The 10,178-nt window shown below is 31.6% G+C and overlaps 1 long non-coding RNA gene across 1 annotated transcript; it reads right to left on the bottom strand.

Annotated features, from left to right (window-relative positions):
- Positions 1 to 5,048: 5,048 nt before the first annotated feature.
- Positions 5,049 to 9,903, bottom strand: LOC139526871 (uncharacterized). Its single transcript, XR_011665210.1, has 2 exons — positions 9,420 to 9,903; positions 5,049 to 5,874 (listed from the first exon to the last, which is right to left on the bottom strand). It is a non-coding gene; the product is annotated as an uncharacterized lncRNA (long non-coding RNA).
- Positions 9,904 to 10,178: the final 275 nt, after the last annotated feature.

A 10,178-nucleotide genomic window follows, 5' to 3' on the forward strand; every position in this document is an offset into this window, starting at 1 on the left:
TCAGTGGTTAACATACAAACAGTCCTTCTATATACCATCTATCAACAGTATTTGGTTATACGTACCGTCGGTGGTTAACATGAAATATAGTTCTTCTATATACCGTCAACAACAGTATTTGGTTAAACCTACCGTCGGTGGTTAACATACAATACAGTCCTCCTATATACCGTCTATCAACAGTATTTGTCAATAACTACCGTCAGTGGTTAACATACACTACAGTCCACCTATATACCGTCTATCAACAGTATTTGGTTATACGTACCGTCGGTGGTTAACATAAAATATAGTCCTCCTATATACCATCTATCAACAGTATTTGTCCAAACCTACCGTCGGTAGTTAACATACAATACAATCCTTCTATATACCGTCTATCAACAGTATTTGGTTATACCTACCGTCAGTGGTTAACATACAATAGAGTCCTCCTAGATACCGTCTATCAACAGTATTTGGTTATACCTACCGTCAGTGGTTAACATACAATAGAGTCCTCCTATATACCGTCTATCAACAGTATTTGTCTATACATACCGCCGGTGGTTAACATACAATACAGTCCTTATATATACTATCTTTCAACAGTATTTGTTATTACCTATTGCGGTGGTTAACATACAATATAGTGCTCCTGTATACCATATATCAACAGTATTTGGTTATACATACCGTCGGTGGTTAACATACAATACACTCCTCCGCTATACCATCTATCAACAGAATTTTCTATACATACTGTCGGTAGTAAATATACAATACAGTCCTCCTAGATACCGTCTATCAACAGTACACTACTGGACGAAAAAACGTCTGTCCATACCAGTAACAGTCGTTCTAAGACTGATAATGTTTGTTAAAGTTGTAACAGTTGTTAAATTTCACTGCTGCAGTTTTTTTGTAACTGTCCCAACTTTAAAAGTGTTTGTCTACAAAATAAATCGACTGTAACAACGCAAGAAATAACTGTCACAGTTGTTAAAGGACTGATACAACTATTTCAAAGTTGTAACAGTTGATTTACAACTGTCCCAACTCGAAAAACGTTGCAACAGTCATAAATAAACTGATTAAACGCCTAAAGGGTTGTCACAGTCGTAATAAAACTGATGCAACCATTTGAAAGTTGTAACAGTCATTTAATTACTGTATCAACAGGAAAAACGTTGAAACAGTCATAAATAAACTGTTTAAACGCAGAAAAAGTTGTAACAGTTAAAATATGATAGCTACAACCATTGTATAGGCATAGCTAATTTATAAGCGTAGCAACTTCCAAACATTGATCTTCATGTACACTTAAAAGTCACGGATACAAAATGTCTAACAGTCAGGGATATAGGTTCAATTATTTGTAAAAAAAAATTACTGTGTGAAATATAAGGTTGTGACAAAGAGAAACAACTATCACTCCAATGTAATACATTAATTTTAGATAGATATTGATTTAAAAAAAAAAGTATTTTGAAATATTTGCCGCTGAACACATTTTTGTATTCCTCGGTTATTTAGTGAATGTGCTGAATTTATATATTTTTTTAACACTTCCTCGCCCTTATCTCTTCGAACCAATAAAATCGGAACCAATAAAATCGGAACCAGCACTAGATACCTGCAATTTCACTAGATAAAAGATAACTACTAACAGAAAAATCGAAAAACGTTACCCAATATATTTGTTACCAAATGTATCTTTATAACTGAATTAAAAGTTGACAATTTTTATATCATCTAAATAACAATTTAATTATTTTTTTATTACATTAGTTAGGTGTAAAATCATTCATGCATACACGGTTGTTTTCAATACCCGTAGTTTTACGAATCACATCACTTCATAATAACGCTGAATATACATGATATACTCTAAACCTAGCGGGGAACTCCTAATACACACACTTGTCAAACTTATCCCCATATAAAACTGCTTTATATTTTCTTGAGGGATTATTTCACACACTAATTTTTGGGGGGCTACATTTTTTTCTTGTAAAATTATAAATATTGCCGTATAATCATTTTGATTTCTATACATGTAAAAAAAAAATCAGACATTTAACACATCTTTTGCAGCTATGGAAAACAAATCTTAAATCTATCTGAATTTAATTTATTTTATTTTACCGTATTTTATTTTTGAATAGTTCAATATTATAAACTCGACTTTGTATTGTACATCGTACGGAATGGTCTATTTGAAGTTCAATTGTAATTGATACACATGATACAGGTAGATAGCACGTCAGCATTCATGATTGAGGTGGAAATATATTATCACTCGCGAGAATAATTCATATTTTCACCGGATTTTTCGCAAAGAATTTACCATACATATGTAAATACTAGTAGATGGACGTACTGTTCAAGACCCGACAAAATAACTAGCGCCAGTGAAAGTTCAAATGTTCAAAACATGAAAACTCGCATTGTTTAAGACAGGGAAATCAAATCTTAATTCTTTTATTTTTTTCACATCACTTTTTAGAACTTGATGTATTCTTTAGACTCCAGTCTTATTAAATTCTAAAGACTGACATCGGATTCTCTTATGTGGTTTCAGTTGATCAGATGTACTAACGTTTAATTATCCAAAATATTTTCCCATTTCAATTGTTCAAATTCAAATTATTTAACCCATAAACGCTTGTACAATAATGACATATTATTCAATCAGTAAAGAAAACTAACAATGTTACTAGATAGATAATTATGTACAGACAATATTTTGGGTCCCTTTATATTTTTTTGTTCGGTGTGAGCCGAGGCTCCATGTTGAAGGCAAGGAGCGGATCCAGCCATTTTAAAAGGGGGTTGTTACTAACCCAGGACAAAGGGGGGTTCCAATTACATGTACCCATTCAAATGCCTTGATCGTCCAAAAAAAGGGGGGTTCAAACCCCCAGAAGCCCCCCCCCCCCCCTGGATCCGCGCCCAAGGCCATACATTGACCTATAATGGTTTAGTGCGTTATACATGTATGACTTTGTAATGCTTATTGTGTTTATGGAAAACAATGAGAAAATGTTGCTTAACATCTTGGGATATATATTTAGAAGGCATTTATTCAAAAGCAGATAGAATTGATTTGTAGAAAAACATGAATAAGGGCAGATGATCAACTATTATAGTACAAGTCTTTGATTAACCACAATATATTTGTCATCACTGACGTATCAATGTTGCTTTTGTATACATGGTATAAAAATCCAACTTGGGTTTCTCATCTGAACTTGTTTACATCGTGTTACATTATCCAATATAGCTAGGCCTGTTATAGGTTTTTCATTATCACACTTATGGGGAACTGCTTTTGCTCATTGTTGAAGGATTTACAGTTACTAACAATTACATCACTTCACTTGAAGTTCCTCCATCGTTCAATTTTCATCCATGGAGATCCCTGTCTTGGTTTACAGTTGATGGTTGTCTTATTGAAATTCATACCACATCTCCTTATTCTGGTTATCATACAGTATATATGTTATACCAATGTCCCAGGTTAGGGGAGGGTTGGGAACTCGCTAACATGTTTAACCCCGCCACATTATTTATGTATGTGCCTGTCCCAAGTCAGTAGCCTGTAATTCAGTGGTTGTCGTTTGTTTATGTGTTACATATTTGTTTTTCGTTCATTTTTTTTACATAAATAAGGCCGTTAGTTTTCTCATTTGAATTGTTTTACATTGTCTTATCAGGGCCTTTTATAGCTGACTATGTGGTATGGGCTTTGCTCATTGTTGAAGGCCGTACGGTTACCTATTATTGTTATTGTTTGTGTCATTTTGGTCTTTTGTGGATAGTTGTCTCATTGGCAATCATACCACATTTTCTTTTTTATATGTTATACAAGACTAAAATACCTAGTATTATCAAATGAATTATAACAATTGTTAATAGTTGTCAGACTTTTGTTATCAAAAAGCAGCTACATGTGTATAATTAAGATGTAGACATGATCACTGGTGTCAGATGTAAGCAAGAGTGACTGTGCAAATGCTGAAATGTCATCTCTGCTTTGCCTACATGTATGAAGGTTTACTACATGTACAAGTATCACACAAACTTTCAATTTTCATTAACCTTTGAAAATGAAGTTGCAGTCAAATAAACCATGCCAGACAGATGATGTACACCCTACAAACTGACATTCCATACCAATGATACCCAACATTTAGTGATTTATACTGTCTGTGAAATAGACTTAACATTCTTAACATCCAAACCATGAAAACTAACTTATGAATATCCAATAATATGCCAAAAATAGTGATCCTATACATGTCATGCATGTACATGTAGTTTATACTGTTGCATCTGAGAACATTTGGAAATAGATCAAACCACAAAAACTAAGCATTGTTCAATGAACCATGACATTTTCATTGGGGTCAAAGTCTGATGTAAGTCTTGCAATTAGACATATTCACCTTACACTCATTTCTTAAACCAAATATAGTTGACCTACTTTTCCTACTGCTTGTAGTATTTTTAAACATGTGTGAGAAACAAACTTGACAAATTACATGTAACTGAAGTAACCTTAATCACTGATCCATGAAATGAAGTCAGGATCAGGCCAACCCTGCCTGACAGACACTGAGACATGTACACCTTTCAAGATACCATAACAATTAATCCAGTAACTCAATTAATATACATATGTTATTCATTTAAGACTTCGAGTGTATTTCACTGTGACTGTTCAAACAGTAATATTTTTTTGTAAACAGTTACATGTACATGTAGTATACCATGAAAACTAGGTGAAGTGCAATGGATAAATCAATAACAAAAACTTCATAACATAAGAACAAAAAGAATGAAGGAAGTATCCAGGCATTTCAGCTTCTAAAATGTATCTGGTGAAGCTTAAATACAAAACGGTACGCTGTAGCTACTGCCAGATTGTAATACATATTTCTTGGCTTGCATGCATGTATTTCAACTTTTGTTGCAGGAGGGATAATAAAATTATACTTTAATGTACGTGCATGGTTTATTTGTTTCAAATACCATGAATACTTGGCCACTAATATGACTAATCATGCTAATTAAGATTTTTATTTAATTCTAATTCAGACTTTAATAATTTTAGTACAGCAAGCAGTCATTTGACTCTAAACAATTGACGCGGACTGCACGAGACCCTCATAGTTGGTTAAGATCTTTTTACACACCCTGGACATGCTGGCGGTAGTTAACAATTGCAATGCCAACATAAACTTCAGATGAGATATACATGTACTGTTTTGTAAATTTCACTGAAACTAGAAATTCACATTATCCATATTGTTATTATATTAAAATGACTGATTATCCACTAATTAAAAGTATTCATGAATTCAGATATGGTGCACTATTATTAGTAGTATTCACTGAAACTATGCATTTTCATTATTCCAAATTGCTATTTCAAATGAATAGTTATCCTGGGTATTCATGGAATTCAGAAATAATGTACATGTATGACTGCACTATTAATATTCAGTGCAACTACGAAATTTTGTTATTCCAAATTCACAATTGATCATGATAATCCAAGGTAATTAGTCCTCCAGTAATGTGGTCCTCTTTTAATACAATTTGTAATTTTCCTATTTGTACAAGGTACAATTTTCTTCTTGTCCAATTTAATCAGAACATCACATTATCATCATGGAATAATGCTGCACGCCATATTCATAATTTCCAAAAACAATAGATAACTAGCATTAAATAATGAATTAATCAATTGTTTCACAATTTGCAGCTATACGAGCGACTCAGTAACATCTATATTTTCTATGCATCAAAGTGCACATGTACTAGCAGGTGTCAGATATATATTCTAAGTGGGAATCATGGTCAAACCAATACATATTCAGTATGATTCTACAAAATAAAATATACATTTAGACTCAAGTGCAGTAAATGTTTAACTAATAATAAATATATAATACTACATGTATATACATTGTGCAATAATAAGAAAGTTAATTACAATAACTGTATTTAGCTAGATAAAACTAGCACTTCTCATTTGATTGACCAAAAAATTCTAGCACTAATACAGTTCTATTTTCAAGTCCCTATTAATAAGAAAAATAAATCTTTTAAGGGGGTCTAAATTCTATATAGTGTTGTCTTTTTTCCTGCATTAATGATTTGTTAAGTGTGATTGTGTACTTTCATTGAAGGGTTACTTTATTTCATCAATTCTTTAAAGTCAGACATCATGGACATAGTTATTCCTCTCTAAAAACACAACAGGTTATTTCTTTTGTTCATTTTAATTATGTTTATCATTTAATATGAAATATATTGATACTACAAACATGACAAAAAAAGTTTAAGGAACGAAAAAATAAAATAAATAAATACCCTGTTACTATATACATGTAGATGATATTGACTTTACCTTTGTCCAGTGCATATAATGAATAAACCTTTGTGATGTAAAAATATTGTTCCAAGACTTAACCATCCCAGTTAATGTTTTAAATCCTTGAGTTTAATAATTTTTACATCTTTTGTGTTACCCTGAATACTTTTTACTTATTCATTTGTTATAACAGCTTGCATTAAATAATGCTTTGCAGCTCACTTTTTTTATTTAATTTAGTTATTTACCCAATTTTATTTTAATAAATCAATATTCAGATTACTTTTAAAATTTGCTTTTTAATATCCAAAATAATATATATCCTGCTGTTTCATATTTTTCTTAAATTATAATTTGTTTTGAAAAAGTTATCAAAATTTTGAAGAGGACAATTTTAATCATGATAATTTGTGAACATTATTATAAAATGGTATCATTATACCAATGACAGATTAAATATCATCCCCCAGGGCAATAAACTATTGTGTCTTAATTTGTATATTAGCTACATCATGTATAAGAATTTCTGATTATTACCTATGGCATATCCAGTGTTAACATCCTCATTATTACCTATTTTAATGTCACATTTGCATGGTCATATTCAGTAAATACAAATATTTTAATTGTTAATTTTGAATTTGAATTAAAAAAAATTGTTTTAGACTAAATTGGTAGATACAACACATACAATGCAGTTAACATAGTAAATTTTATGAGAACTTACTGGATATATATACTATATCTATAAAAAATATTTTGAGCTTCATAAAATACTTTAAAAAAGTTTATACCATGTTAACATAAAAAAATATGCATGCAGATAGATTTTTTTGTTATGTTTTCCTGACATATTGAATGTTAACATAAAATAATTATCATGATTATGTAAAAAATGCAAAAAAATCTGCAGTTGTATGTGAATGCACATGATCAAAGGAGATGTGGGATATATCAATGATGCATCAACCCAACAGTTAGGCAACAATAAAGTAACCAAAACACAATTGAATGCGTGTCGAAAAATATATATGACTTATAGATTAGAAGGTCCTTAATCATTGCGGAATAAATAAAATTACCAATGTCACCATTGAATGTTACTACTTGTAAGTTAGATAACATGTATGGCACAAATGAATTTTGAAAAACAATGCTAACAGGGCACAATTTATATAAAAATTTCACATGAAAATATATAGTTTGGGTTCAAAGTATTAACAAATTATAGTGATTTAATATAAATTCTATGTTAAATCTAAAAAGAATAAAATTATGATGCTAGCTTTGCTCTTTTAATATGTGTTTTTTAAACAATGTAGTACATGATAAAACAATTACTAATTGAATTAGCACAATTTGTTTAATCAACTGTGTTTAAAGAGGGTGGTAAAGGGGGGGGGTGCTTGCACGAAAAAAAACGTGAAATAAGACATAATTTCACGTTGAACGGGAAATAATTTCTATTATGAACGTTGCACGAAAAATAAATACTTAAATTTGTACCTTTGGTGACTGAGTCACTGTCTTCTTTTATATATTAACTCTTTGTTTTACTTGATATTCCCGATTTAGTATACACATTTTTGATATAATTGGTTTACGGCTTTTAAAAAAGTATTTCTTGACTATAGCTGCCAGTGTTTGAATTTTATTTGAAAAATACCGAGCACGCAAAATAAGACTTTGAAAATCACGATGCACGTAAAATTAAATAAGCAGAACACGTTGAACGAGGCACCCGTCTTGCACGACTGAACGTCAAATAAAAAAGTAAAAACACGTTGAACGTGAAATAAAAAAAGGCGATCACGTTGCACGAAAATAACCCTTTACCACCCTCTTTAAATGGCAACTGTTTATGACTCTGTGCCTTGTTTCAGGAACATTAATTTAATAATATTGTTTTATTTTGATGATTAACATGATTAATGCTATTTTAAACCATTTTTAAAATATTTATTCACTTTCAATGCCTGCTATTATCGAATATATTAATGTTTTGTTCAATGTTGTCCATGATTTGAGAATTATTTAAAATCTAAATGAAAGTGGACACTTGCTAAATAAGTCACTATTTAATCTTAAAGTTAATAATTTTCTTAACATTTTATGATCAAATCATATGTGTTTGTACTATGCATGTTTTTTTTTATGGAAATCGTGACGTCACAATGCATTCTTAATAGAACAAAAACTGTCAGCTGATAAAGCAAAACCAGGGAAATACTAGTAATCCAGCATAAGCATGATAAGAAACACATTTATATGGATACCTACATGTAAAGATCGGTTGGTTGTTGGTTATAAAATGTCCAGTGACAAGTATTTCATGCAAATTTATGACCCGAGTTAGTAATACATTAACATACAATATGCACACTACATGATGTATAGGTCAGTGGCAGATCCAGAACTTTTCATAAGGGACAGGGCCCCTGACTGCCCTTAGGGGCACGGATCCAGTCATGCTTGAGTGATTCCCTATATACATGATATAATCGACCAAATTATTCCCACAAAAAAGGGGAAGATATAGAGTAACCTTTTATTACACTCAGGGTGATGTATGCAAAATAATTAAGGGAATAAATGACATACACATGATAATAGGAGGAGGGTAACGGTGTCCTTTGTGACTTTCAATGATTTATTATGATGCACAACTTTAACATTGAAGCTCAAAGGTGGCTCAAAGCTGATATTTTCCCTGGAACATGCAACTATGCACGAGTGTGGTAATATAGAACGTCGATTCATAGCTATATATAGCCTATCGGAGTATCTCAATATAGATTCTGTAGGATCAGTGGCGGATCCAGCCATTCTAAAAAGGGGGGGGGGTCCAACTATATGTCCCCATTTAAATGCATTGAGCGGCCAAAACAAAGGCGGTTCGAACCCTTGGAACTACCCCCCCCCCCTTTTTGATCCCCGAATGAGAACACATTGTAAGGTCTGTGTAAGCCGACAAATGTGCACATTTTCCCTTCAAAATTATGAATCCATGATTATTCGATAGACATGCTTTAAAATATTTATAATTTCTACTCACCGATTGTATTTTCCAGCTCAGATTATTGAACATGTGGTCTAACATCTGTAGTTACCTGTGTAAAAATAGTTTGCCGACCTGAGGTCCAGGTTTTTTTGTTTTTGCCGACAAAAAATTAAAGAGGATAAACCGTTTACGGTGAAGAATTGTTTTCCGTTTTTAATGAAACTTGACAGATTTTACTAATTATTTTTTTAATCATCGGAAATGTCCCTCTTGGTGTAATTCGAATTAAAACTGTTTTATTATGCTGTACAATATTGGTAACTTAGTCATAATCTTTAAATTTATTTCAGGTACACCCTTGTACATTTTTCTATTGCGCAGAATTTATCAAATATGAATTTGAATGAATCCATTATCATCTTCTCATTCTTTTGCAATAATATTAAAACTCTATTTTAAACGAAAGCTTCTGTTTTTTAAAACCAGTTATGAACGAAAATGTTATAAAACAGATATTATAAAATAAAAAGTAAGGATATCAAAAGGATTATTTAAAGTCAAACGCACATGACTGTCAAAAATGACCGGACAATGCTACGGCAATAAATGGAAAACGACAAAAGACAAACAACGATCGCAAAATAAATGAATAAACAGCAAAACAAGTTTACAATCGCACTATAGACGATAATAGTATAAGTAATGGACTATTTCACAACAAAATCAAATCTTGAGAGCCGGGTGAGACCTGATTTTTTTTACACTGATGGACTAGCTACCGTTACGCTAAAATATTTGTATTAAAACATTTAC

Source organism: Mytilus edulis, chromosome 6, assembly GCF_963676685.1.
Source record: "Mytilus edulis chromosome 6, xbMytEdul2.2, whole genome shotgun sequence".
In the NCBI taxonomy this organism is placed as follows: domain Eukaryota; kingdom Metazoa; phylum Mollusca; class Bivalvia; order Mytilida; family Mytilidae; genus Mytilus; species Mytilus edulis.